Below are 26483 nucleotides of genomic sequence, written 5' to 3' on the forward strand. Positions count from 1 at the left end.
TACACTCCAGTCCAAACCAAAAAAAAAATTATTTTCTGTGTTTGTGAATTGTGTGCGCAGTAGCCGCACGTGCATCAACAAAGTAGTGCCAAGCGTGCGCCTGTGTCATAAGTAAAGGGCCGGCTGGCTTGACCGTTAAAGTGTGCTGTAACCCCCAAAGTACACTCCAGTCCAAACCAAAAAAAAAATTATTTTCTGTGTTTGTGAATTGTGTGCGCAGTAGCCGCACGTGCATCAACAAAGTAGTGCCAAGCGTGCGCCTGTGTCATAAGTAAAGGGCTGGCTGGCTTGACCGTTAAAGGGTGCTGTAACCCCCGAAAGTACACTCCAGTCCAAACCAAAAAAAAATTATTTTCTGTGTTTGTGAATTGTGTGCGCAGTAGCCGCACGTGCATCAACAAAGTAGTGCCAAGCGTGCGCCTGTGTCATAAGTAAAGGGCCGGCTGGCTTGACCGTTAAGGGTGCTGTAACCCCCGAAAGTACACTCCCGTCCAAACCAAAAAAAAAATTATTTTCTGTGTTTGTGAATTGTGTGCGCAGTAGCCGCACGTGCATCAACAAAGTAGTGCCAAGCGTGCGCCTGTGTCATAAGTAAAGGGCCGGCTGGCTTGACCGTTAAAGGGTGCTGTAACCCCCGAAAGTACACTCCAGTCCAAACCAAAAAAAAAATATTTTCTGTGTTTGTGAATTGTGTGCGCAGTAGCCGCACGTGCATCAACAAAGTAGTGCCAAGCGTGTGCCTGTGTCATAAGTAAAGGGCCGGCTGGCTTGACCGTTAAAGGGTGCTGTAACCCACAAAGTACACTCCAGTCCAAACCCCCCAAAAAAATATTTTCTGTGTTTAGCCGCACGTATATATCAAATCGATATAACATAAATGGAGGACCAAACTTTCTCCGATAAAAATAAAATAGAGAAAGATCAAGAACCACTTCCTCCTAGTGCTGAAGCTGCTGCCACTAGTCATGACATAGACGATAACATGCCATCAACGTCGTCTGCCAAGGCCGATGCCCAATGTCATAGTAGAGGGCATATACAATCCCAAATGGCAAAGTTCAGGAAAATGACCTTGAAAAAGACATTTAAATCAGCTGAAGAGAAACGTAAACTTGCCAATATGCCATTTACGACACGGAGTGGCAAGGAACGGCTAAGGTCGATCCCTAGTATGTTCATGACTAGTGGTTCAGCTTCACATGACGATGGAAGCCCTCCTCCCACTAAAAAAATCAAAAGAGTTAAGCTGGCAAAAGCACAGCGAAGAACTGTGCTTTCTAAGAAGATATCACAAATCCCCAAGGAGAGTCCAAGTGTGGTGGTGGTTGCGATGCCTGACCTTCCCAGCACTGGACGGGAAGAGGTGGCTCTTTCCACCATTTGCACGCCCCCTGCAAGTGCTGAAAGGAGCACCCACAGTCCACTTGCTGATATGCAAATTGAAGATGTCACTGTTGAAGTACAACAGGATGAGGATACTGGTGTAGCTGGCGCTGAGGAGGAAGTTGGCGAGGAGGATTCTGATGGTGATGTGGTTTGTTTAAATCAGGCTCCGGGGGAGACAGTTGTTGTCCGTGGGATGAAAAAGCCCATCACGGTCATGCCTGGGCAGAAGACCAAACATTCCACCTCTTTGGTCTGGCAATATTTCTATCCAAATCCGGACAACAACTGTCTTGCCATATGTACCATATGTAAAGGTGAAATAAGTAGGGGTAGGGACGTCAACCACCTAGGAACATCCTCCCTTATACGGCACCTGCAGCGCGTTCATAAAAAGTTACTGTCAAGTTCAGAAACTTTGGCTAAGACCGTAAGCAGTCCAGGGACACCTAAATCCCGTTGTCCTGTTGTATCCAAGCGCCTGCAAACCACACCGTCAACTCCCTCCTCGTCAATTTCCTCCTTAGTTAGGATCGGAAGTAGTCCTGCAGGCCATGTCACTGGCATGACTGACTCTCCTATCCGGGATTCCTCCGGAGGATCCTGCATTGCTACGCCTACTGCTGCCGCTGCTGCTGTTGCTGCTGCTGGGAGTCGTTCATCATCCCAGAGAGGAAGTAGGAACACCACTACTTTTACTAAACAATTGACCCTCCAACAGTCCTTAGCGAGGAGGATGAAGTACGACAGCAGTCATCCTGAAGCAAAACGTATAACTGAGGCCTTGACTGCTATGTTGGTGTTAGACATGCGTCCGGTATCCGCCATTAGTGCAGTGGGATTTAGACAATTGATGGAGGTAGTGTGTCCCCGGTTCCAAATCCCGTCTAGATTCCACTTCACTAGGCAGGCGATACCGAGACTGTACAGAAACGTCAGAAAAAGTGTCCTCAGTGTCCTGAAAAATGCCGTTGTACACAATGTCCACTTAACCACGGACATGTGGACAAGTGGAACAGGGCAGACTAAGGACTATATGACTGTGACAGCCCACTGGGTAGATGTATCACCTTACGCAGCAACAGCAGCAGCGTCACCAGTAGCAGCATCTCAGAAATGCCAGCTCGTTACAAGGCAGGCTACGCTGTGTATCACCGGTTTCAGTAAGAGGCACACCGCCGACAACCTCTTAGAGAAACTGAGGGAAATCATCGCCCAGTGGCTTACCCCACTTAGACTCTCCTGGGGATTTGTGATATCTGACAACGCCACCAATATTGTGCGGGCATTACATCTGGGCAAATTCCAGCACGTCCCATGTTTTGCTCACACAATAAACTTGGTGGTGCAGAATTTTCTGAAAAGCGACAGGGGCGTGCAGGAGACGCTTTGGGTGGCCCGAAAAATTTCTGGCCAATTTCGCCATTCAGCGACTGCGTGCCGAAGACTGGAGCGCCAGCAAACACTCTTGAACCTGCCCCGCCATCACCTGAAGCAAGAGGTTGTGACGCGGTGGAACTCAACCCTCTATATGCTTCAGAGGATGGAGGAGCAGCAAAAGGCCATACAAGCCTATACATCCACCTATGACATAGGCAAAGGAGGGGGTATGCACCTGACTCAAGCGCAGTGGAGAATGATTTCCGTGTTGTGCAAGGTTCTCCAGCCCTTCGAACTTGCCACACGTGAAGTCAGTTCAGACACTGCCAGCTTGAGTCAGGTCATTCCCCTCATCAGGCTTTTGCAGAAGCAGCTGGAGAAAGTGAAGGAGGAGCTAAGACGGAGCGATTCCGCTCGGCATGTGGGACTTGTGGATGAAGCCCTTCATTCGCTTTGCCAGGATTCCAGGGTGGTCAATCTGTTGAAATCAGACCACTACGTTTTGGCCACCGTGCTCGATCCTAGGTTTAAAGCCTATGTGGTGTCTCTCTTTCCGGCCGACACAAGCCTGCAGAGGTGCAAAGACCTGCTGGTGAACACACTGTCAGCTGAAGCGGAACGTGACACGTCAACGGCTCCTTCTTCATTTTCTCCTGCAACTGGGGCTGCCAGGAAAAAACTTAGGTATCCTAAGCAACCCGCTGGCGGTGATGCAGGGCAGGCAGGACCAAGTTTGGACATCTGGTTCGGACTGAAGGACCTGGCAACAATTTCTGACATGTCTACTGTCACTGCATATGATACTGTCACCATTGACAGAATGGTGGAGGATTACATCGGTGACAGCATCCAAGTAGGCATGGCAGACAGTCCATACCTGTACTGGCAGGAAAAAGAGGCAATTTGGAGGCCCCTGTACAAACTGGCTCTATTTTACCTGAGTTGCCCCCCCTCCAGTGTGTACTCCGAAAGAGTGTTTAGTGCAGCCGGGAACCTTGTCAGCGAAAGGCGTAGGAGGTTGCTTCCACAGAATGTGGAGAAGATGATGTTCATCAAAATGAATTATCAGCTCTTCCAGGGAGACCAGCCTCCAGAAGGTACAGAGGGACCTGTGGTGGTGGATTCAAGTGGGGACGAGTTAATACTTTGTGAGGATGAGGATGTACACACTGAAGAGGGTGAGGAATCGGTGGATGAGGAGGATGAGGATGACATCTTGCCTCCATAGAGCCAGTTTGTGCAGGGACACATTAATTGCCAGCTTGTTTTGTGGGGGCCCAAACGAACCAATCATTTCAGCCACAGTTGTGTGGCAGACCCTGGCGCTGAAATGATTGGTTTGTTAAAGTGTGCATGTCCTGTTTATACAACATAAGGGTGGGTGGGAGGGCCCAAGGACAATTCCATCTTGCACCTCTTTTTTTTCTTTGCATTATGTACAGTTTGGGGCCTAGTTTTTCAAACTGCCATCCTGTCTGCCACTGCAGTTTCACGCCTAGATGGGTCACGTGTTTGTGCCGCCCACTCGTGTCGCTTAGCATAGTCATCCAGCTACCTCGGTGCAACGTTTTGGACATAAAAACACTATTGTGAGGTGTGAGGTGTTCAGAATAGACTGGAAATGAGTGGAAATTAAGGTTATTGAGGTTAATAATAGCATAGGAGCAGAAAAACCTACAAATTCTGTGATTTTAGCTGTTTTTATGCTTTTTAAAAAAAAAATACAGATCCAAAACACAAAACCCAGAACCCAAAACACGGAAGGGTGGTTTTGGCAAAACCAATCCAGATCCAAAACACGAAGAAAGATCCAGATCCAAAACCAAAACACAAAACACGAAAAGTGGCCGGTGCACACCCCTAGTTAGTACTAGGGGTGTGCACCGGCCACTTTTCGTGTTTTGTGTTTTGGTTTTGGATCTGGATCTTTCTTCGTGTTTTGGATCTGGATTGGTTTTGCCAAAACCACCCTTCGGTATTTTGGGTTCTGTGTTTTGTGTTTTGGATCTGTATTTTTTTTTTAAAAAGCATAAAAACAGCTAAAATCACAGAATGTGTTGATTTTTCTGCTCCTATGCTATTATTAACCTCAAAAACCTTAATTTCCACTTATTTCCAGTTTATTCTGAACACCTCACACCTCACAATAGTGGTTTTATGTCCAAAAGGTTGCTCTGAGGTAGCTGGATGACTATGCTAAGCGACACGAGTGGGCGGAACAAACACATGGCCCATCTAGGTGTGACACTGCAGAGGCATACACGATGGCAGTTTGAAAAACTAGGCCCCAAACAGTACATAATGCAAAGAAAAAAAAGAGGTGCAAGATGAAATTGTCCTTGGGCCCTCCCACCCAATCTTATTTTTTTAAACAGGACATGCACACTTTAACAAACCAATCATTTCAGCGCCAGGGTCTGCCACACGACTGTGGCTGAAATGATTGGTTCGTTTGGGCCCCCACAAAACAAGCTGGCAATTAATCTGGCCCTGCACAAACTGGCTCTACGGAGGCAAGATGTCGTCCTCATCCTCCTCATTCACCGATTCCTCACCCTCTTCAGTGTTGTGTACATCCTCATCCTCACAGAGTATTAATTCGTCCCCGCTGGAATCCACCCCCACAGGTCCCTCTGTACATTCTGGAGGCTGGTCTCCTTGGAAAAGTTGATAATTCATTTTTATGAACATCATCTTCTCCCCATTTTGTGGAAGCAACCTCCTACGCCTTTTGCTGACAAGGTTCCCGGCTGCACTAAACACTCTTTCGGAGTGCACACTGGAGGGGGGGCAACTCAGGTAAAATAGAGCCAGTTTGTACAGGGGCCTCCAAATTGCCTCTTTTTCCTGCCAGTACATGTACGGACTGTCTGACATGCCTACTTGGATGCTGTCACCGATGTAATCCTTTAACAGACAGACGCACGCTTGTCGCTGCTGCTTTGAGGATGCAGGTGCGGCTACAGCCCACACAATTCACAAAGACAGGAAAGAAAAGAAGAATTTTTTTATTGTTTGTGGAGCGCACTTTGAGGGTTACACCACCCTTTAATAGACAGATGCACGCTTGTCGCTGCTGCTTTAAGGATGCAGGTGCAGCTACAGCCCACACATTTCTCAAAGACAGAAAAAAAAGAAGAATTTTTTTATTGTTTGTGGAGCACACTTTGAGGGTTACACCACCCTTTAACAGACAGACGCATGCTTGTCGCTGCTGCTTTGAGGACAGTATCATATGCAGTGACAGTAGACTTGTCAGAAATTGTTGGCACGTCCTTCAGTCCGGACCAGATGTCCAAACCGGCCCATGACTTATGACACAGGCGCACGCTTGGCGCTGCTACTGTGTTGGTGCACGTGCGGCTACATCGCACACAAGTCACAAACATAAAAAAATAGTTTTTTATTTTTTGGAGCACTTTGAGGGTTATACCACCCTTTAACAGACAGACGCACGCTTGTCGCTGCTGCTTTGAGGATGCAAGTGCGGCTACAGCCCACACAATTCACAAAGACAGGAAAAAAAAGAAGAATTTTTTTATTGTTTGTGGAGTGCACTTTGACGGTTACACCACCCTTTAACAGACAGATGCACGCTTGTCGCTGCTGCATTAAGGATGCAGGTGCGGCTACAGCTTCAGGATGACTGCTGTCGTACCTCATCCTCCTTGCTAAGGACTGTTGGAGGGTCAATTGTTTAGTAAAAGTATTGATGTTCCTACTTCCTCTCTGGGATGATGAACAACTCCCAGCAGCAGCACCAGCACTAGGAGGAAGTGGTTCTTGATCTTTCCCTATTTTATTTTTATCGGAGAAAGTTTGGTCCTCCATTTATGTTATATTGATATATACGTGCGGCTAAGGCGCACACAAACAGAAAATATTTTTTTATTTTTGCTGGAGAGTAGTGCACTTTGTGGGTTACACCACCCTTTAAGAAATGAGCCAGCTGGCTCTTTACTTATGGGACACAGGCGCACGCTTGGCGCTGCTCCTTTGTTGATGCATGTGCGGCTACAGTGCACACAATTCACAAACACAGAAAATATTTATTTATTTTGTTTGGAGTGCCCTTTGGGGATTACAGCACCCTTTAGTGGTCAATCCAGCCGGCCCTTTATTTATGGGACACAGGCGCACGCTTGGCACTACTTTGTTGATGCACGTGCGGCTACCGCGCACACAATTCACAAACACAGAAAATATTTTTTTTATTTTGTTTGGAGTGTACTTTGGGGGTTATAGCACCCTTTAAAGGACAAGCCAGTCGGCCTTTTACTTATGACACATGGGCAAGCTTGGCACTACTTTGTTGATGCACGTGCGGCTACTGCGCACACAATTCACAAACACAGAAAATATTTTTTTATTTTGTTTGGAGTGTACTTTGGGGGTTACAGCACCCTTTAGCGGTCAATCCAGCTGGCCCTTTATTTATGGGACACAGGCGTACGCTTGGCACTACTTTGTTGATGCACGTGCAGGCACAGTGCACACAATTCACAAACACAGAAATTTTTTTTTAATTTTGTTTGGAGTGCCCTTTGGGGGTTACAGCACCCATTAGCGGTCAATCCAGCCGGCCCTTTATTTATGGGACACAGGCGCACGCTTGGCACTACTTTGTTGATGCATGTGCGGCTACTGCGCACACAATTCACAAACAGAAAAAAATATATTTTTTTATTTTGTTTGGAGTGCCCTTTGGGGGTTGCAGCACCCTTTAGCGGTCAATCCAGCCGGCCCTTTATTTATGGGACACAAGCCAGCTGGCCTTTTACTTATGGGACACAAGTGCACGCTTTGCGCTGCTCCTTTGTTGATTCACATGCAGCCACAGTGCACACAATTCACAAACACAGAAAAAATATTTTTTTTTAGCACTTGGGGGGAGCACCCCTGATGGACAGAGCACCCCCTGGACAACACTACAGCACCCCTTTAGGACTGGGACACTGCACAGGACTTTGGAGTGGACACAGCCCCTATGGACAACTGACTGCACAACACAGTCCAGCCAGCCCCTATGGACTTTGAAGTAGTGGACACAGCCCCTATGGACAACAGCAGCACAGCGCAACACAGCACAACACTACACTACACTGCACTACACTACACAACACTACACTACACTACACAGCCCAGCCAGCCCTAACTCCCACCCTCCCTCTTCACTGTCAACAGCCGAGTGAGAAAATGGCGCCGACGCGGGTACTTTATATAGGATCCAAAACCCTCGAGACCCGGAAGGCGGGATGATGACGTTTTGCCTCGATTTCAGATCCGAGTCAGGCGGGAAAAGTCGAGCCTGGCTCGGATCGGCCTCGGATCGGGGGGGCTCGGGGGGGTTCGGATTTCAGAAACCTGAACCATTTCACCCCTTGTTATTTCCTTCCAAAAGTGGTCCAAGGAAGGCCAACTGGTAAACAGTTGACAGGGTCATCGGCTGATAAAGATTTTCATTGGTGAAATTGGGGTTACTAAAATTTATAGTATAAGCCTCCATACTTAGGGGTCTATGTACTAAGCTTAGTTAGGAGATAAAGTGAACGGTGATAAGGTACCAGCCAATCAGCTTCTAACTGCCATTTTTCAAACACAGCCTGTGACATGGCAGTTAGGAGCTGATTGGCTGGTACCTTACCTCCGTTCACTTTATCTCCTAACAAAGCTTAGTAAATAGACCCCTTAGTCAGCATCAACCTACAAGAAGAATGGAATTTGATCATTCTTTCCCGGCACAAATCTTTAGATCCCCATTGGGGTTAAATATGGGCCCATTAGTGGTGCACTAGGAAAGGCTCTTCTTTGATTTGTTTTGTGTACAGTGAAATTTATCCATTCCAACATTTCACTTGGGTAGAGAGAAATAGGGACAACCAGATTGAAAATCAACTATTTGTAACAGTTGCTTAACAGATCGATGTCTGAAAAAGGCAGAAATATAATAGCTTTTAATATTTCCCCAGTTTCTATATGCATAGAAACTTGGATCTTTATTATTCTCGTTCCCAAATTGTGTCACAGATTTTTTTGTCTTAGTGATAACTGTGCCAACTTTGTATCTGGTGTCTAAAAGGAACTTCCCCTATGTGTACGTGCCTGGAGGAATCAGCAGTACCACGGATATAGATGTGAAGCAAACCAAATTTATTCACACACAGCATAGAGAGCAGAAATGTAAACAGGCTGGGGATACGGGATAACACAAAGTCAATAATAATCTAGTCTCTGAGACAAAGTCTGATGCACTGGGTAATGCAGAATGCTTTAGTGAATGCAGGGTAACATGAATGAAAATAATGGCAATGTCCAGGAAAGCACTGGTGATTGCAGGTACACAGGAATCTTGGAACAAACAACAGAATGCCAGAGTCAACTGCACATGGGCAGGTCTCTGGTAACATGGCCCCGTGCCAAGGTCCTGGAGATTCCTCTACTACACATTTGCATATCTCTGGGAAAATGGCCACTTCACCATTTTCCTTGTAATTTGTGCTGCTCCTCAGGTGCTGACGCAGGACTCTGGAGAGGTATTAAACATGGGTGCAGGGTATGCAGGGTAGGGCCCCATGGACCCAGGGTGCACTGCACACCATGTCTCCATTATAGATATATCCACGGGTTGGTCAAAGGTTGCTCAGAGGTCATCAGATGAGGCTAAAGTTTTACCTCCAAGTCACAGGCAAACAGTGTAAATGTGCAACAACCTCAAATGACAGTAAAAAGAAAAGAAGCAATGGTATTACCAGAGGTAATGAGGAAAAGATAAGTAATACAAAATATTTGAAATATAAAAAGTTTAGTGGGTGGTAAACATTTGCCAAATGTGAACGTTTCAAATAAATCTGTTCTGTTACCAAAAGTCCTACAAAATGAAATTACATTAACTATTTTCAGAGACCGTTCACAAAATTGTATCAAAGGTGAGATGAAGAGGAAACGTAATGCAACTAGATAAACGTACACAAAAATTGCCTGCCTTACCCACTGAAGCTGAGAAGCACAACTTCCCCAATCATCTCACCAATGAAAAACATTATACTCTGAATGAAAGTGTAATCTATCATTGTTTATGTGAAACCGACAACACAGCATCAGACAGCATCTGCTTGTTATTCATCACCTGTTGTTCATCACCTACAACCTTACAAACAAGTTCCAAGAATGCTCCTAATTCAAGAAATAAAAAACAAACGTTATGGAAATAAATAGTCACTATTGTCAGATAAAGGTCATTGGCTGGAATACTTTTAGAGTGACATGGAAAATATGGCAAGAGTCCAGGGCATAGTATGTTCACTGGGTTAGTTGAGATTGGCATAATAATAATAATACTATTTATCATTTTCTCAGAATAGAACTCAAAGTGTTTTATATTTGCATTTAAAAAACACAAGATGCAAAATAAACGTAACAGGAAATGTTAGAGCGCTGAGCAGTTGAATTGTATTGTTTTAAAAAATTAAGGGACATTAATGAAATGCTTGTGTAAACAGGTAAGTCTTGAGTCTGTTTTTGAAAGTTACTAGAGTGGTGGCTTCTCAAACTGTTAATCAATCTAGGACTGAAGCTTCTCCTGATGACAATGGTAAGGTAAAAACTAAGTACTCAGCCATTATCACCATATTTCACAGTAAAGTTCCAAACTAGTCACAGTTATCGCCTCCAGCCATCATTGCTGGCCGATATATCGGCTGTTCAATTGTGCAAGTCGGCGGGTGTGTACCAGAAATATGTCTGTGAATGGAGTGAAAGGAGGCAGAATGCTGGGTTGATGGGGCAGGACCCTGGAGTGACATTGGGCAGGAGGCTGGAGAGACACACATGGAGCAGGAGGCTGGGGAGACAGGAAGTTGGAGTGATTGGGGCATGAGGCTGGAGTGACATGGGGCAGAAGGCTGGAGTGACAGGGGTCAGAAGGCTTGAAAGACAGGAGACAAAACTGGAGTGCCAGGGGGCTGGATCAGCAGAGAGCAGGGGCCTAGAATGACAATCCAGGAGGCTAGCATGACAGGGGCAGAAGACTACAGTGATGGGGCAGGAGAGTAAAGTAACAGAGGGCAAGAGGCTGGAGTGATGGGACAAAAAACTGGAGTGACAGGGGACAGGAGTGATGGGACAGGAGGCTGGTGTGACAGGGGGCAGGAGGCTGGAGTGACAGGAAGCAGGAGGTTGAAGTGATGGAGCAGGAGGCTGAAATGACAGGGAGCAGGAAGCTGGAGTGACAGGCGTCAGGAGGCTGGAAAGACAGGAGGCTGGAGTGACTGGGCAGGAGGGTGGAGTGACGAGGCATGAGGTTGGAGTGACAGGAAGAAGGAGGCGGGAGTGATGGGGCAAGAGGAAGGAGTTACAGGGGGCAGGAGGCTGAAAAGACCTGTAAAGTCAGGGAGTTGAAGTAATAGGGGGCAAAAGCCTGGAAAGACAGGAGGCTGGAGAGACACATGGGGCACCTGGAGAGACACAGTGGGCTAGAGACTGGAGAGACACAGTCGTCAGGAGGCGACAGAGGGCATTAGTCTGATTGAATCTCATTTGTATGATGACAACATTGGTTACATTACTACACAAACCGGTATCTTCCGGATCACGTGATCTCTTACATGAATAGTGATTACCGGCTGAAGATGCTGTCTGTTGAGAGAGGATCATTTTCTTCAGAGGTTCCCCATTGCAAAGAAACCACCATATAGGTAAGGTGTATCTTAATTAGAACACACAAAAAAATATATATACAGTATATAGTTGTCAGGTCTGGATTATTATTTTAACCCGGGGTGGATGCAGGAGAAGAAACAAGAACGGGTTTGTAGTATTGGAATGCAGCAGGTTTAATAGGAGTATTATTATTCATGAAGTGGTAATAAATATATAAACTGGCAGAATATAAACAAGTCCAAGTGAACTGAGGCTGAAAACAAATGTCTGGCAGGAAAACAAAGTCCAATTAATGAGGCTGGAAACAGGTGTCAGGCAGAACAAACAAAGTAGTATTAGTGAGGCTGGGAGCAGGTGTCAGACAGAAAAAACAAAAGTCCAATGGAGGTGTGACTGAGGAACAGAGGTCTGAGGTACTGGAGTGGGTTCTGAGTCCAGAGTGCTTTAGGGTACACAAACCGTTGGGTGAGTAACGGGGTATAGCATGGTAGATGCAAGTATCTAGGAACAGCCTGTGATGGAGACAGAGCAGGAAACGGAGCACTGCTGTGACTGCAATTATCACACCGAGCTAAGGGGCACAGAGAACTCTCACACAGCTTGTGCTGTGTATATGTTGCACTGTCAACTAGAGGACGTGCTGAACACCCTTAAGTACCATGGGAAAGTGCATGATAGGCTGCTGAGAGTAAACACAAGATGCTCCAACCTGATTGGCCCATTCAGGTCAGATGCCCAAAACCAAGATGTCGGCACCCAGCAATCCCCAAAGTGGCAGCGCTGCCAGTCTTACCTGTTACCACATGGCTTGTACCCTTCAGACTCCATGCGCACTTCGCGCCAACCTCCAGGCACCAGCAGCCCCACCGGTAGGACCATGCCAAAGCACCTATACAGGCAGAGACCGCGACTCATCAGGTACAATAACTCTGGTCATGACAATAGTTCAACTAGAAAGGCAACAAGACCTCTCATGTGTGTAATGTTCTTCATTTCATTCTACATTTAATTCCCACCAGGCCAGAGCAGGTATACCACTGCTCCCCCTCACGGCCGTAAGACATATAAGTCATACTGTATTAACATCAGATGTAGAGATGGCAGGGCTGGGGGAATCATGGTTAAACATTGAGGTGCATAGTGTGATCAGATTTCTGTGTCTAAAGGGCACATGAACAGCTAAAATCCATCAGCATCTTGTTGAAGTGTCATATCACAGAAACAGGTTTGGGTTTGATGCACTGCCTTTCATAACGGCAAGACAGACATTCAAGATGAGCAGCGTTCCGACCAGCCAAGCACTTCCACCACAGATGACAATTTGTGCCGCATTGGAGGTCTGATTCAGGAGGACAGATGCAGAATATATATTAGTTATTAGTTATATTGCTGACAAAATGAACATCTCAGTGGGTACTGTGCAAAACATTGTTGACGAGCAACTGGGGTACAGGAAAAAGTGTTCACGCTGGTACCGAAGTAACTCACAGAATTTCACAAAACCAATATGATGGGATTGTCTCTTGTGCACTTGACGTGGTACCAAGAGGGGAGAGTGCAGTTTCTACAGTGTATCGTTACAGGCGATGAAATGTGGGTGCATCATGTGACACTGGAGACGAAGCAAGCATCCATGACATGGAAACATGCATCGTACCCACCTTCAAAATTCAAAACAACTCCATCATTAAAGAAAGTCATGGTGACCATGTTTTGGGAGCACAAGGGCATGCTTGTTGATTTTCTCATCAAGGACTGTGAATGCTATTGTGACACATTGAGACGGTTGCGGAGAGTAATAAGTCAAAAACGACCAGGGTTGCTGCGAACAGGTGTCGTAATGCTGCATGATAATGCCAGGCCAGAGATGTGCGAGTCCGGATTACTGAAATCCAAACACACCTTGACACGGTTCCGAGTAGAACCATGTCAAGGTTCAGATTCATATTTGTGTTCTGGTTAGGGGTGTGCACCGCCCACTTTTTGTGTTTTGGTTTTGGATCTGGATCTTTCTTCGTGTTTTGGATCTGAATTGGTTTTGTCAAAACCACCCTTCTGTGTTCTGTGTTTTGTGTTTTGGATATTTTTTTTTTGGAAAAAAGCATAAAAACAGCTAAAATCACATAATTTGGGTCTTTTTTTGTTCCAGTGCTATTATTAACCTCAATAACATTAATTTCTATTCATTTCCAGTCTATTCTGAACACCTCACAATATTGTTTTTAGGCCAAAATGTTGCACCCAGGTAGCTGGATGACTATGCTAAGCAACACAAGTGGGTGGCACAAACACGTGGCCCATCTAGGAGTGGCACTGCAGTGGCAGACAGGATGGCAATTTGAAAAACTAGGCCCCAAAGAGTGCATAATGCAAAGAAAAAAAAGAGGTGCAAGATGGAATTGTCCTTGGAATTATGTTGTATAAACAAAACAGGACATGCACACTTTAACAAACCAATCATTTCAGTGCCAGGATCTGCCACATGACTGTGGCTGAAATGATTGGTTCATTTGGGCCCCCCCAAAACAAGCTGGCAATTAATCTGTCCCTGCATAAAGTGGGTCTACAGAGGCAAGATGTAATGACAGGTGTGCTGATGACAGTGACAGGTGTGGATAACATGCACACACAATTTTTTTTATTTATTTATTTTTCGGGCAGCAGCCTTGCCACAGAATAATCCTTGAGCATGGCTGCTGCTGCTGGGAGTTGATATTCTCATCCCACAAGGGGACCAGGAAGAGTGCTTTCCAAAAACAAGCAAACAATTGACTTACATAATCCTGTAAAAATTATTTATATCAGTTTACCCATACAGCAGACAGGGCATCCCCTGTAAAAATTATTTGTAAGAGTGTACCCCTACAGCAGACAGGGCACCCCCTGTAAAAATTATTTATATGAGTGTACTCCTACAGCAGACAGGGCAGCCCCTGTAAAAATTATTTATATGAGTGTACCCCTACAGCAGACAGGGGACAACATAGCACTACAGCCAGCCAGCCCTTATGGACAGGACAACAGCCAGCCCCTATATGGACAAGGACAACAGTAGCCAACCAGCCCTTATGTATTGTATATGAAATTATGAATATGACTATATGATTGGAAAACAGTAGTCAGCCAGCCAGCCCCTATGGTCAGCATCAGCAAAAGCTCCCTCCCTCCCTCTTCACAGTAGCCAGCCGTACTTTATTTCTTGTATTTTTTTTTATAACAGAGTCAGACTAGTCCGTCTAACACACTGAGCTCCCAGCTCCCTCCTAACTCACAGCTGGAATTAAAAATGGCGGCAATTGCGGTACCTTAGAAGTCAAAACCCGCGAGAATCCGACAGCAGGATGATGACGTTTTGCCTCGATTTCAGTTCCGAGCCAGGCGGGAAAACCCGAGCATGAATTGTTTCCTGGCTCGGATCATGGGGGGCTCAGGGGGGATTTTGGATTTCGGAAATCCGAACCCACTCACCCCTAGTTCTGGTTCGACTGTAGTCCTGGTTTGGATCAATTGCAAGTTTAGAACTCGGTTTTTAAACCCAAACTTGGGTTTTGAATTCAGACAATTTAGCTGTTTTTATTTAAAAAAAAAAATTATCAGAAACCAAAACACAGAGATGAATCCAGATCTAAAACCAACCTTCCAACCGAGCTGCTTGGTGCTACAGCCAGTCAATGAGGAGGTGGAATGGGAGGGCAGGAGACAGAGCAATCTGCAACGCTGCTGTCACTCAAAGTAACATGGGGCCAAGAGGCTCCGCCCCTCCATATTACACAAGGAGCAGCTGCTGAAAGAAGCCCAGTAAGTCATCCGTGTGTGTATAGCCTATGTTACTCAGTGGCTCTCAAGGAACATTTCAGTGAAAACCCATTCATAATCGGTTAAGTAGTTCTCGAGTTTATCGTGAACATGCATACGATCGATTATATATATATATATATAAATATATATATATATGGAGCTATTAGAACTGGAATAGAGCGCCCAATGTGCTTATGTACCTTATGTACCTTTATATATACACAAACGGTATTACATTGATTAATGAACTGTGTAAATAGTGCTGCAGTGCAAAAAATAATATATTAAGGGATACCTCCCAAACAATGAAGTACCCAAAATAAATATCAATCAAATTCATATAAATGTGCAACCGTGCATCAATTATTAAAGTGCAAAAATATGAAAGTGCAAATCAGACAATATTAAAAAAAATTAAAAATAATAGTTTTAATCAAAATCAGCAATAATATCCTTCCACATGAAGGATAAAATACATAAAAATCAAGAAAACAATTGTACGTCTGTATATATATATAAAAAAATACCATAAAAAATCAGAATAAATAGGGATTTAAAAAATAAATATAGCTTATCTGATAAAAAATGGCAAGTTCATGAATGGGTAGAGAACAGGAGCATCCAACGCGTTTCGTCCATATCCTGGACTTCTTCAAGGGATAGTAAGGCTCCTATGGGGTATCCAACATTTATACCCCCTAGGTAGTTTTCATCAAGTGTCTCTGAGCCAGCCAGTCTGCTTGCTTTCCCAGGTACGAGACCAAGATATATATATTTATTAGGGATGTGTGTTGGACCATTTTTGCTGGATTTGGATTTGGTTCTAATTCGTCGTCCTGCATTGGATTTGGATTTGCCAAACTGCAGTGACTGGCTTTGGATTTGGATTTTTTCCAAAAATTTACAAAAAAAGCTAAAATCACATAAATTGGGCTTTTTTTCTTCCTAGAGTATTATTAACCTCAATAACATTAATTTACAGTCAATTTAGACCACCTCACAGCTTATAATATTGTTTTCACCATTATTGGCCAAAGGTTGCAGTGAGCTGACTGGTTACTAAGCAACAGAGCAGCGTCACAGACCAGAGCACATCTATGAAACATTGCCACACAGCAATGGCAGAAATGAAAGGTGGGGTACAGCCAGCAGAGTCACAGTACTTGTTTACATAGTGGGCTATGGCCCAAGGAGTCATAGGGCCTGATTCAGAGCTGGACGCTCTTTCAGAGTGCTCACTCTGAATCAGTGCCCTCCTTCTCTTTTTTAGAGCGGCCTCCCGGACGCTCGCATAGCTGTGGGTGACCACCCACAGCTATAGCGAGTGGCCAAAAAGATGGTCGCGATGGTGAAGACCATCGCGACCATCGGGCTTGCGACGAGACTCTTGTGGTAGGGTTTCGTCTGCCGCAAGCCCTGGAGTGCTTTTGGCTCTATCAGAGCCAAAAGCACTTCCACTGACATCACTTGTGATGTCAGTGGGGCTGGCCCCAGATGGTAGGCGTTCCCATGGGAACGCCTCTGTCTGGGCAGCCACGCTCACCAAAGGGGGCGTGTTGTCACTCACCATCGACAGCATGCGCCCTTTGTAGCAAGACTCATAGTGACAGCTTGCCCGTCACTATACGGGTCTCGCGCATGCGCACGACGGAGCCGGGACCATCGTGTGCATGCGCACTGGCCTATCATCGACCCGCTTGCTCAGCGCTTGAGAGTGGGTCTGAACCAGGCCCATAGTACACCACACATAGGACCTCATTCAGAGGCGGTCGTTAGTTGCAAGCGGTCGTCCTGAATCAGGGCAGCTGCTTGCATCCAGAATGACCACCTCCTTGTCGATCGCTAAGCTGTGGGTTAACACTCACAGCTTAACGACTGACCAGGTTGATGGTCGCGATGGTTGATGGTCGCGACCATCGGGGCTTACGATCAGACCCTAAGATTGGGTTTGGGCACTCGTAAGCCCCAGGGAGCTTTCTGCTCTGATGGAGCAGGAAGCTCCCCACTGACATCACTGATGATGTCAGTGCGGTCGCCCACAAAACGGTAGGCGTTCGTTAAGGAACGCCTCCGTTTTGGAAACCATCCCCTCCGGCCCGCCTACCAAACGGGGCAAGCTGTTGATCAACATCGACAGCCGCCCCTTTGGTAGCAAACTCCTGCGATTGCACAGGACTAACCATAGAGTCGGTTACGAGTGCATCGGCGCTTGCGACCGACTCTGAATAAGGTCCATAGTGCCCCGGATGCACATTACACCATAAAGTAGTGTCTCTTATTTATGTTACGACACACAGTAGTGCCCCTTATACACAATGCCCACAGTAGTGCCTCTTTTACACAATGTCCACCTTAGTGACCCTTATACACAAAGCCCTCAGTAATAATGCCCCTTATACAATGCCCACAGTAGTAGTGCCCCTTATACAATGCCCACAGCAATAGTGTCCCTTACACAATGCCCCCAGCAGTAGTGTCCCTTACACAATGCCCTCAGTAGTAGTGCCCCCTATGCAGTGCCCTCAGTAGTATGCCCCCATTAGTAGTGCCCCCAGTAGTATGCCCCCAGTAGTAGTGTCCCTTTTAGTATGCCCCCAATAGTAGGGCCTCTAGTAGTATGCCCCCAGTAGTAGTGTCCCTAGTTGTATTCCCCCAATAGTAGTGCCCCCAGTAGTATGCCCCCAATAGTAGTGTTCCTAGTAGTATGCCCCCATTAGTAGTGCCCCTAGTAGTATGCCCCCAGTAGTAGTGTCCCTAGTAGTATGCCCCCAGTAGTATGCTCCCAGTAGTAGTGTCCCTAGTAGTATGCCCCCAGTAGGTGTGTCCCTAGTAGTATACACCCATTAGTAGTGCCCCCAGTAGTATGCCCCTAGTAGTATGCCCGCAGTAGTATGACCCAAGTAGAAGTGCACCTAGTAGTTGTGCCCTCATTAGTAGTGCCCCTAGTAGTATGCCCCCACTAGTAGTGCCCCCAGTAGTATGCCCCCACTAGTAGTGCCCAGAGTAGTATGACCCCAGTAGTAGTGCCCCTAGTATGCCCCCAGTAGTATGCCCCCAGTAGTAGTGCCCCTAGTAGTATGCCCCCATTAGAAGTGCCCCTAGTAGTTGTTCCCCTAGTAGTATGCTCCTATTAGTACTGCCCCCAGTAATATGCTTCCACTAGTAGTGCCCCCAGTAGTATGTCCCCACTAGTAGTGCCCCCAGTAGTATACCCCCAATAGTAGTGCTACTAGTATGCCCCCAATAATATGCCCCAGTAGTATACCACCATTACAAGTGCCCCTAGTAGTATGCCCCCATTAGAAGTGCCCCCAGTAGTTGTGTCCCCATTAGTTATGCCCCTAGTAGTATGCCCCCATTAGTAGTGCCCCCAGTAGTGCCGCCTTACACACAAAGAAAAAAAAACTTACCTGAATACCGCCCCTGCTGTGACCGCAGCCATCCGCTCCTCTCGGCACTATGGGAGAGACGTCATGATGTCCCTCCCATCACCCGCAGCGGGGGGAGCTGGACGGTGGAGCTCATGAGTGAGTTCCAGCCAGCTCCCTCCAGGGAAGCAGCAGCCAATGAGTGTCTGTCTGACTCTCATTGGCTGCTATAACAAACACATGGCTGCCGCTGGTGGCTGTGTGTTTGTTTCTGTGTAGGGCAGACCACTATCACTGCGTTCTGCCAGGATATGACAGTCGGGAAGCCGGCTGCCGGTATGTAGGCAGTCGGCTTCCCGATTGCATACCCAGACAGGGTAGCCCCTGGACAACATAGCACTACAGCCAGCCAGCCCCTATGGACAGGACAACAGCCAACCCCTATATGGACAATGACAACAGTAGCCAGCCCCTACAGATGTGACCTCTTGCATCTTTGCCGATCACACTACAAACGTGCACACGCATCATGCCATGCGAATAGCCATGGCTCCGTATGCTACACAATGCCATGCCGCACCTTGCGTTTCCACCACACACTCGTGGGTATGCTACTCGCGCCATGTGGTGCGATTTGCCACAAAATCGGCAAAGATGTAAGAGGACACATCTGTATGTATTGTATATGAAATTATGAATATGACAATATGATTGGAAAACAGTAGTCAGCCAGCCAGCCAGCCCCTATGGTCAGCATCAGCAAAAGCTCCCTCCCTCCCTCTTCACAGTAGCCAGCCATACTTTATTTATTGTATTTTTTTATAACAGAGTCAGACTAGTCCGTCTAACACACTGAGGGCCTGATTCAGACCTGCTGATTCAGACCTGCTTGCGAGAGCTGAGTGCTCGCAAGCGGGTCGATGTTGGCCCAGTGCGCATGTGCACGAGGGAGCTGGCTCCATCGTGCGCATGCACGAGACCCGCATAGCGATGGGCAAGCCGTCGCTATGGGTCTCGCAACAGGGGCGTGCTGTCGATGGTGAGTGGCAGCACGCCCCCTTTGGTGGGCGTGTCAGGGGCGTGGCTGCCCAGACGGAGGCGTTCCCATGGGAGCGCCTACCATCTGGGGCCGGCCCCACTGACATCACAAGTGATGGCAGTGGGAGTGCTTTTGGCTCTGATAGAGCCAAAAGCACTCCAGGGCTTGCGGCAACGAGACCCTACCACAAGGGTCTCGTCACAAGTCCGATTGTCGCGATGGTCTTGGCCATCGTGACCATCTTTTTGGCCGCTCGTTATAGCTGTGGGTGGTCACCCACAGCCATGCGAGCGGCCAGGAGGCTGCTCCAAAAAACAGAGGGCCGGCCCTGATTCAGAGCGAGCGCTCTGTCAGAGCGTCCGGCTCTGAATCAGGGCCTGAGCTCCCAGCTTCCTCCTAACTCACAGCCAGAATTAAAAATGGCGGCGATCGCGGTACCTTTATAGAATCCATAACCCGCAGCGGGATGATGACGTTTGCCTCGATTTCAGTTCCGAGCCAGGCGGGAAAACCCGAGCATGAATCGTTTCGGCTCGGGGGTGATTTTGGATTTCGGAAATCCGAACCTGCTCACCCCTAATTCTGGTTCGACTGTAGTCCCGGTTTGGATTAATTGCCAGTTTGGAACTCGGTTTTTAAAACCAAACTTGGGTTTTGGATTCAGACATTTTAGCTGTTTTTCTAAAAAAAAATTATCAGAAACCAAAACACAGAGATAAATCCAGATCTAAAACCAAAACACGTGGGTCCGCACATATCTCTACAATATATATATATTGTATCAATGAAACACATATAGAACAGACACATTATATTTATATATAAAACTAGCAATGTCTACCCGTCATTGTCAAGTGATTATTAATTTTATTCCATAACAAGAAGACAGCACCACAGATACTACCCGTGTGTCCGCTCCTCTGTGCACGGTCTGATGTTGCCAGCAAAGTTTCTCAGGTAAGTTTTGGAAACAGAATTTGCTCTGGAAATGCTGGGGAGATAGATTCCAGAGGCGGTGTGTGCCCAGTGTTCACCCCCCAACCAGCAGATGGGGAATCAGTAGCAGCGACTCCAGGGACTCATGCTCAGAGGGAGGGAAGGACATGGCACATGAATGGGGGCTGGGTGGATGCAGCCCCAGCAGCGGTCCATAAACATCCAGATGATAGAGGTGATAGAGGTTGATGGGGGGGGGGTAATAATCCTGCATGGCCAGCACTAGGAAACAGGCAGAAGAGACACAATAACAGCACTGATCTCTGGGCGGCCTCTACTCCGCCTCACTGGGCACAGACCCCTGGAGCCAGGCAGTGCAGACCTGCTGCACAAATTTCTCCCAGCACATGACGCAGCCATCACTATATAGGGTGCTTGATGGGGCACAGGCTCCGGGCCTCAGTGGAGACTCTCAACTGGAAGTGGCTGTGTGGGATCTTCCACTCACAGGACACAAATATCTTTTAGGCCTCCCTTGTTTCTCCACAACTGGTTACATTAACATGCGGTTTCACACTCCTCCAGAGCAATAGCTGCATCGCTGCTGTCACTCAAAGTAACATGGGGCCAAGAGGCTCCGCCCCTCTATATTACACAAGGTGCTGCTGCTGAAAGAAGCCCAGTAAGTCATCCGTGTATGTATAGCCTATGTTACTCAGTGGTTCTCAAGGAACATTTCAGTGAAAACCCATTCATAATCGGTTTAGTTTTTCTCGAGTTTATCGTGAACATGCATACGATCGATTATATATATATATATATATATATATATATATTAGGGATGTGCGCCGGACCGTTTTTGCCGGATTTGGTTCTAATTCGTCATCCTGCATTGGATTTGGATTTGCCAAACTGCAGTGACTGGCTTTGGATTTGGATTTTTTACAAAAATTTACAAAAAAAGCTAAAATCACATAAATTGGGCTTTTTTTCTTCCTAGAGTATTATTAACCTCAATAACATTAATTTCCAGTCACTTACAGTCAATTTAGACCACCTCACAGCTTATAAGATTATTTTCACCATTATTGGCCAAAGGTTGCAGTGAGCTGACTGGTTACTAAGCGACAGAGCAGCGTCACAGACCAGAATTTAAAGCACATCTATGAAACATTGCCACACAGCAGTGGCAGAAATGAAAGGTGCGGTACAGCCAGCAGAGTCACAATAATTGTTTACATAGTGGGCTATGGCCCAAGGAGTCACAGTGCACAATATTACTCACATTACACCACATATAGGACCTCATTCAGAGACGGTCGTTAGTTGCAAGTGGTCGCACTGAATCAGGGCAGCCACTTGCATCCTGAACGACCGCCTCCTTGTTGATCGCTAAGCTGTGGGTTAACACCCACAGCATAACGACCGACCAGGTTGATGGTAGCGATGGTGATCACCATCGCGACCATCGGGGCTTACGACCAGACCCTAAGATTGGGTCTTGGCACTCGTAAGCCCCAGGGAGCTTTCTGCTGTGATGGAGCAGGAAGTTCCCCACTGATATCACCGATGATGTCAGTGCGGCCGCCAACAAACGGTAGGCGTTCATTAAGGAACGCCTCCGTTTTGGAAACCATCCACCTCCCCGGCCCGCCTACCAAACGGGGCAAGCTGTCAATCAACATCGACAGCCACCCCTTTGTTAGCGAGCTCCGGAGCGATAGAGCTTCTCTGTCGCTCCGGGGCTTGCGCATGCGCAGTGCGGCTGCTGCTGTGTGTGCGCAGGACTAACCATCGAGCCGGTTATGAGCGCATCGGCACTTGCGACCGACTCCGAATAAGGTCCATAGTGCCCCTGATTCACATTACACCATAAAGTAGTGTCTCTTATTTATGTTATGACACACAGTAGTGCCCCTTTTACACAATGCCCACAGTAGTGCCCCTTTTACACAATGTCCACATTAGTGACCCTTATACACAAAGCTCACAGTAGTAATGCCCCTCATACAATGCCCACAGTAGTAGTGTCCCTTATACAATGCCCACAGCAGTAGTGTCCCTTACACAATGCCCCTAGCAGTGGTGTCCCTTACACAATGCCCTCAGTAGTAGTGCCCCCTATGCAGTGCCCTCAGTAGTATGCCCCCATTAGTAGTGCCCCTAGAAGTATGCCCCTAGTAGTAGGGCCTCTAGTAGTATGCCCCCAGTAGTAGTGTCCCTAGTAGTATTCCCACAATAGTAGTGCCCCTAGTAGTATGCCCCCAGTAGTATGCCCCCAGTAGTAGTGTCCCTAGTAGTATGCCCCTAGTAGTATGCCCCCAGTAGTAGTGTCCCTAGTAGTATGCCCCTAGTATGCCCCCAGTAGTAGTGCCCCTAGTAATATGCCCCCATTAGAAGTGCCCATAGTAGTTGTTCCCCTAATAGTATGCCCCTATTAGTACTGCCCCCAGTAGTATGCCTCCACTAGTAGTGCCCCAGTAGTCTGTCCCCACTAGTAGTGTCCCCAGTAGTATACCCCCAGTAGTAGTGCTAATAGTATGCACCCAGTAGTATGCCCCCATTACAAGTGCCCCTAGTAGTATGCCCCCATTAAAAGTGCCCCCAGTAGTTGTGTCCCCATTAGTTATGCCCCTAGTAGTATGCCCCCATTAGTAGTGCCCCCAGTAGTGCCGCCGTACACACAAAGAAAAAAAAACTTACCTGGATACTGCCCCTGCTGTGACCGCAGCCATCGCTTCTCTCGGCACTATGGGAGAGACGTCATGAGGTCCCTCCCATCACCCACAGCGGGGGGAGCTGGAAGGTGGAGCTCATGAGTGAGCTCCAGCCAGCTCCCTCCAGGGAAGCAGCAGCCAATGAGAGTCTGTCTGACTCTCATTGGCTGCTATAACAAACACATAGTTGCCGCTGGCGGCTGGGTGTTTGTTTCTGTGTAGGTCAGACCGCTATCACTGCGTTCTGCCCTACACTAGTGGGGCCCTGACGTAGGATCCTCTTGCGAGAATCCAACGTCAGGAGGCCACCATTCGGCCTCAAAATGGGGTCCGAGTCAGGCGGGGAACACCGGATCCGGTGGATTCGGATACCCGATATTCGGAGCGGTTCGGATACCACAGAATCCGAACCGCTCATCTCTAATATATATATATATGTATATATATATATATATATATATATACATATATATATATGTATACAGCAGAAAAATGTATGGCACTCCAGTAGCCGCAGAAAGAAAGATAGCCTCTGTCTTATATGGTAGGACTACCATTTAAGAGTCTATCTTTCTTTGTGCAGCTGCTGCTGAGACCTGGAGTGCCATACATTTTTCTGCTATATACATTTTTATTGGAGGAGCACCTGGGCAAGTTGGGCTTGTCTGATTTGAGTGCTGGTCTACCTATATCACCGATGATGTCAGTGCGGCCGCACATATATCTCAAGCTCAGGTCTTCCCACCATACTCGGATATGAAAATGAGGCAAAACTTCATAAATCCCACGTTGGATTCTCGCGGGTTTTGGAATGCATATAAGTCCCTCCCCGCGGTGATTGGTGCCATTTTCTTCACTCCGGCTGCGCTGTACTCTGCTGTGTGGCTTTGTTGTGGGCTGTGCTGAGTCTGGCCAGGGGCTGTGCTATCCAGGGACCACGCTGAGTCTATCCAGGGGCTGTGCTATCCATTCAAAGGCTGTCTGGCCATCCAGGGGCTGTGCTTTCCGTCCAGGGACTGTGCTTTGTTCGTCCAGGGGCTGTACATTGCTCTGCCCATACACTACTGTGGCTGTTCCTGTGCTCAATGCTGTGTCCATCCACTCCAGTGTTGCCGACGCACCTGTCCGGTGTCCATCCGATCCAGTACTGCCGACGCACTTGTCCAGTGTCCATCCACTCCAGTGCTGCTGATACACCTGTCCAGTGTCCAGTCACTCCAGTGCTGCCAATTCACCTGTCTGGTGTCCATCCTCTCCAGTGCTGCCGACGCACCTGTTTGGTGTCCATCTGCTCCAGTGCTACTGACGTACGTGTCCGGTGTCTATCTGCTCCAGAGTTAAAAATAAAAAAAAAATTACAAAAAAGTTTACAAAAAATTAAAAAAGTAAAAATAAGTTAAAAAATATTTGTTTTTTTGTGCTGTATCCCAGTGTATCCATATAAGTATTGTGATGCTGCAGGCTGTACCCAAATATATCCATACAAGTACTATGATGCTGCAGACCGTACCCCAATGTGTATACCTAACAGACAATTACTGTGATGCTGCAGGCCGTACCCCAGTGTATCCACATAAGTACTGTGACGCTGCAGGCCTTAACCCAGTTTATCATATTAGTACTTTTATGCTGCAGGCCGTACCCCGGTGTATCCATATAAGTACTGTGATGCTGCAGGCTGTACCCCATTTTATCCATGCAAGTACTTTGATGCTGCAGATTATTTGAAAATGACAGATTTTGAAGAAACAATCTCTTCGCTATGGTAAACATATGCAAACTACCAAAGGCTGGCGCTACATTGGAGCCCATAGCACAGCCAAGGCATTGTATGTAATATTCCCCATTGAAATAAAAATAGTCAAGGTTTTTCCCAACAGTAGTAAAAAGAAAGATAATTCCGGATCCTTACAGTGATCATTTCCTTCCAGAAGTTGATTTATAGCTGCCAGTCTGGACCAGGGGTTAAAGTGGTTAGGAACAGGGCAGAACTGTGTTCCATCACTTCTATTTGGCGACGGAACCAGTTCCGCCTCATCCGGCCCACCTCAGCCCAATGCCTCAGAGAGGCTCCATTTGCTAGGTGCCCACTGAGATTTTGTTACTATCGGATGCCAGGCTCCTTACCTCAGTGCCAGCGGCAGCCATAGGCTGGAGTTTACTCCGGAGCACCGGCTTCCGGCTCCCGCAGTGTGGGCAATATGGGAGAGATGTCATGACATTTCTCCCATAGTTCCGAGGAGCAGCCTGTCGGACGGTCGCGAACACAGGAGCGGGGCATTGTGTGTATTGTTTTTTTGGTATTTTGTGTAAGGGGCACTACTACAGGGGCATTACTACTTGGGCAGGATTATTGGGGGGACACTACTATAGGGAGCATTACTATTGGGGGCACTACTACAGGGGGCATTACTACTGGGGGCATTACTACATGGGCATTACTACAGGGGAATTACTACTGTGGCACTAGTACTGGAGGCATTGCATAGGGGGCACTGCATAAGAGGCACCACTCCTAGGGGCACTGTGTAAGGGGTACTTCTACTTGGGGCACTGTATAAGGGGCACCACTAGAGTGGGTTCTGCAAAAGGGCACTACTACTGTGGGCACTGCATAAGGGGCACTACTCCTGGGGGCACTGTATAAGGGGCACCACTTCTGGGGGCACTGCATAAGGGGCACTACCACTGTGGGCACTGCATAAGGGGCACTACCACTGTGGGCATTGCATAAGGGGCACCACTTCTGGGGACACTGATTAAGGGGCACCCCTAATGGGGCACTGCATAAGGGGCACCGCTACTGTGGGTACTGTGGGCTCTGCATAAGGGGCACTGCCACTACTAGGGACCCTACCACAACTGGGGGCACTGTATAAGGGGCACCACTACTGGGGGCATTGCATAAGGGGCATGGGTTTCGGACTATAGATAGATAGACAGTAAAAAGGTTGACAATGTCTAGATAGACACCAGATGTTAGACAGTCAATAGGTCAACTCGGACAAAAGGTTGTCAGGAACAAAAGGTCAACATGTAAGAAGGGTGACAGGTATAAATGGTCTACGTGAAAATGGTCATCACTAAATTGGTCAACGCCTGATTTTTGTTTTTTAGGGTTAGGGTTAGGTTTAGGGTCAGTAACTTACCAGAGGGTTAGGCACTAGCAGGGATGGTTAGGGTCAGGCACCTACTTCAACACTT

Source organism: Taudactylus pleione, unplaced genomic scaffold (assembly GCF_031769625.1).
Source record: "Taudactylus pleione unplaced genomic scaffold, aTauple2 ptg001607l, whole genome shotgun sequence".
Taxonomy (NCBI): Eukaryota; Metazoa; Chordata; class Amphibia; order Anura; family Myobatrachidae; genus Taudactylus; species Taudactylus pleione.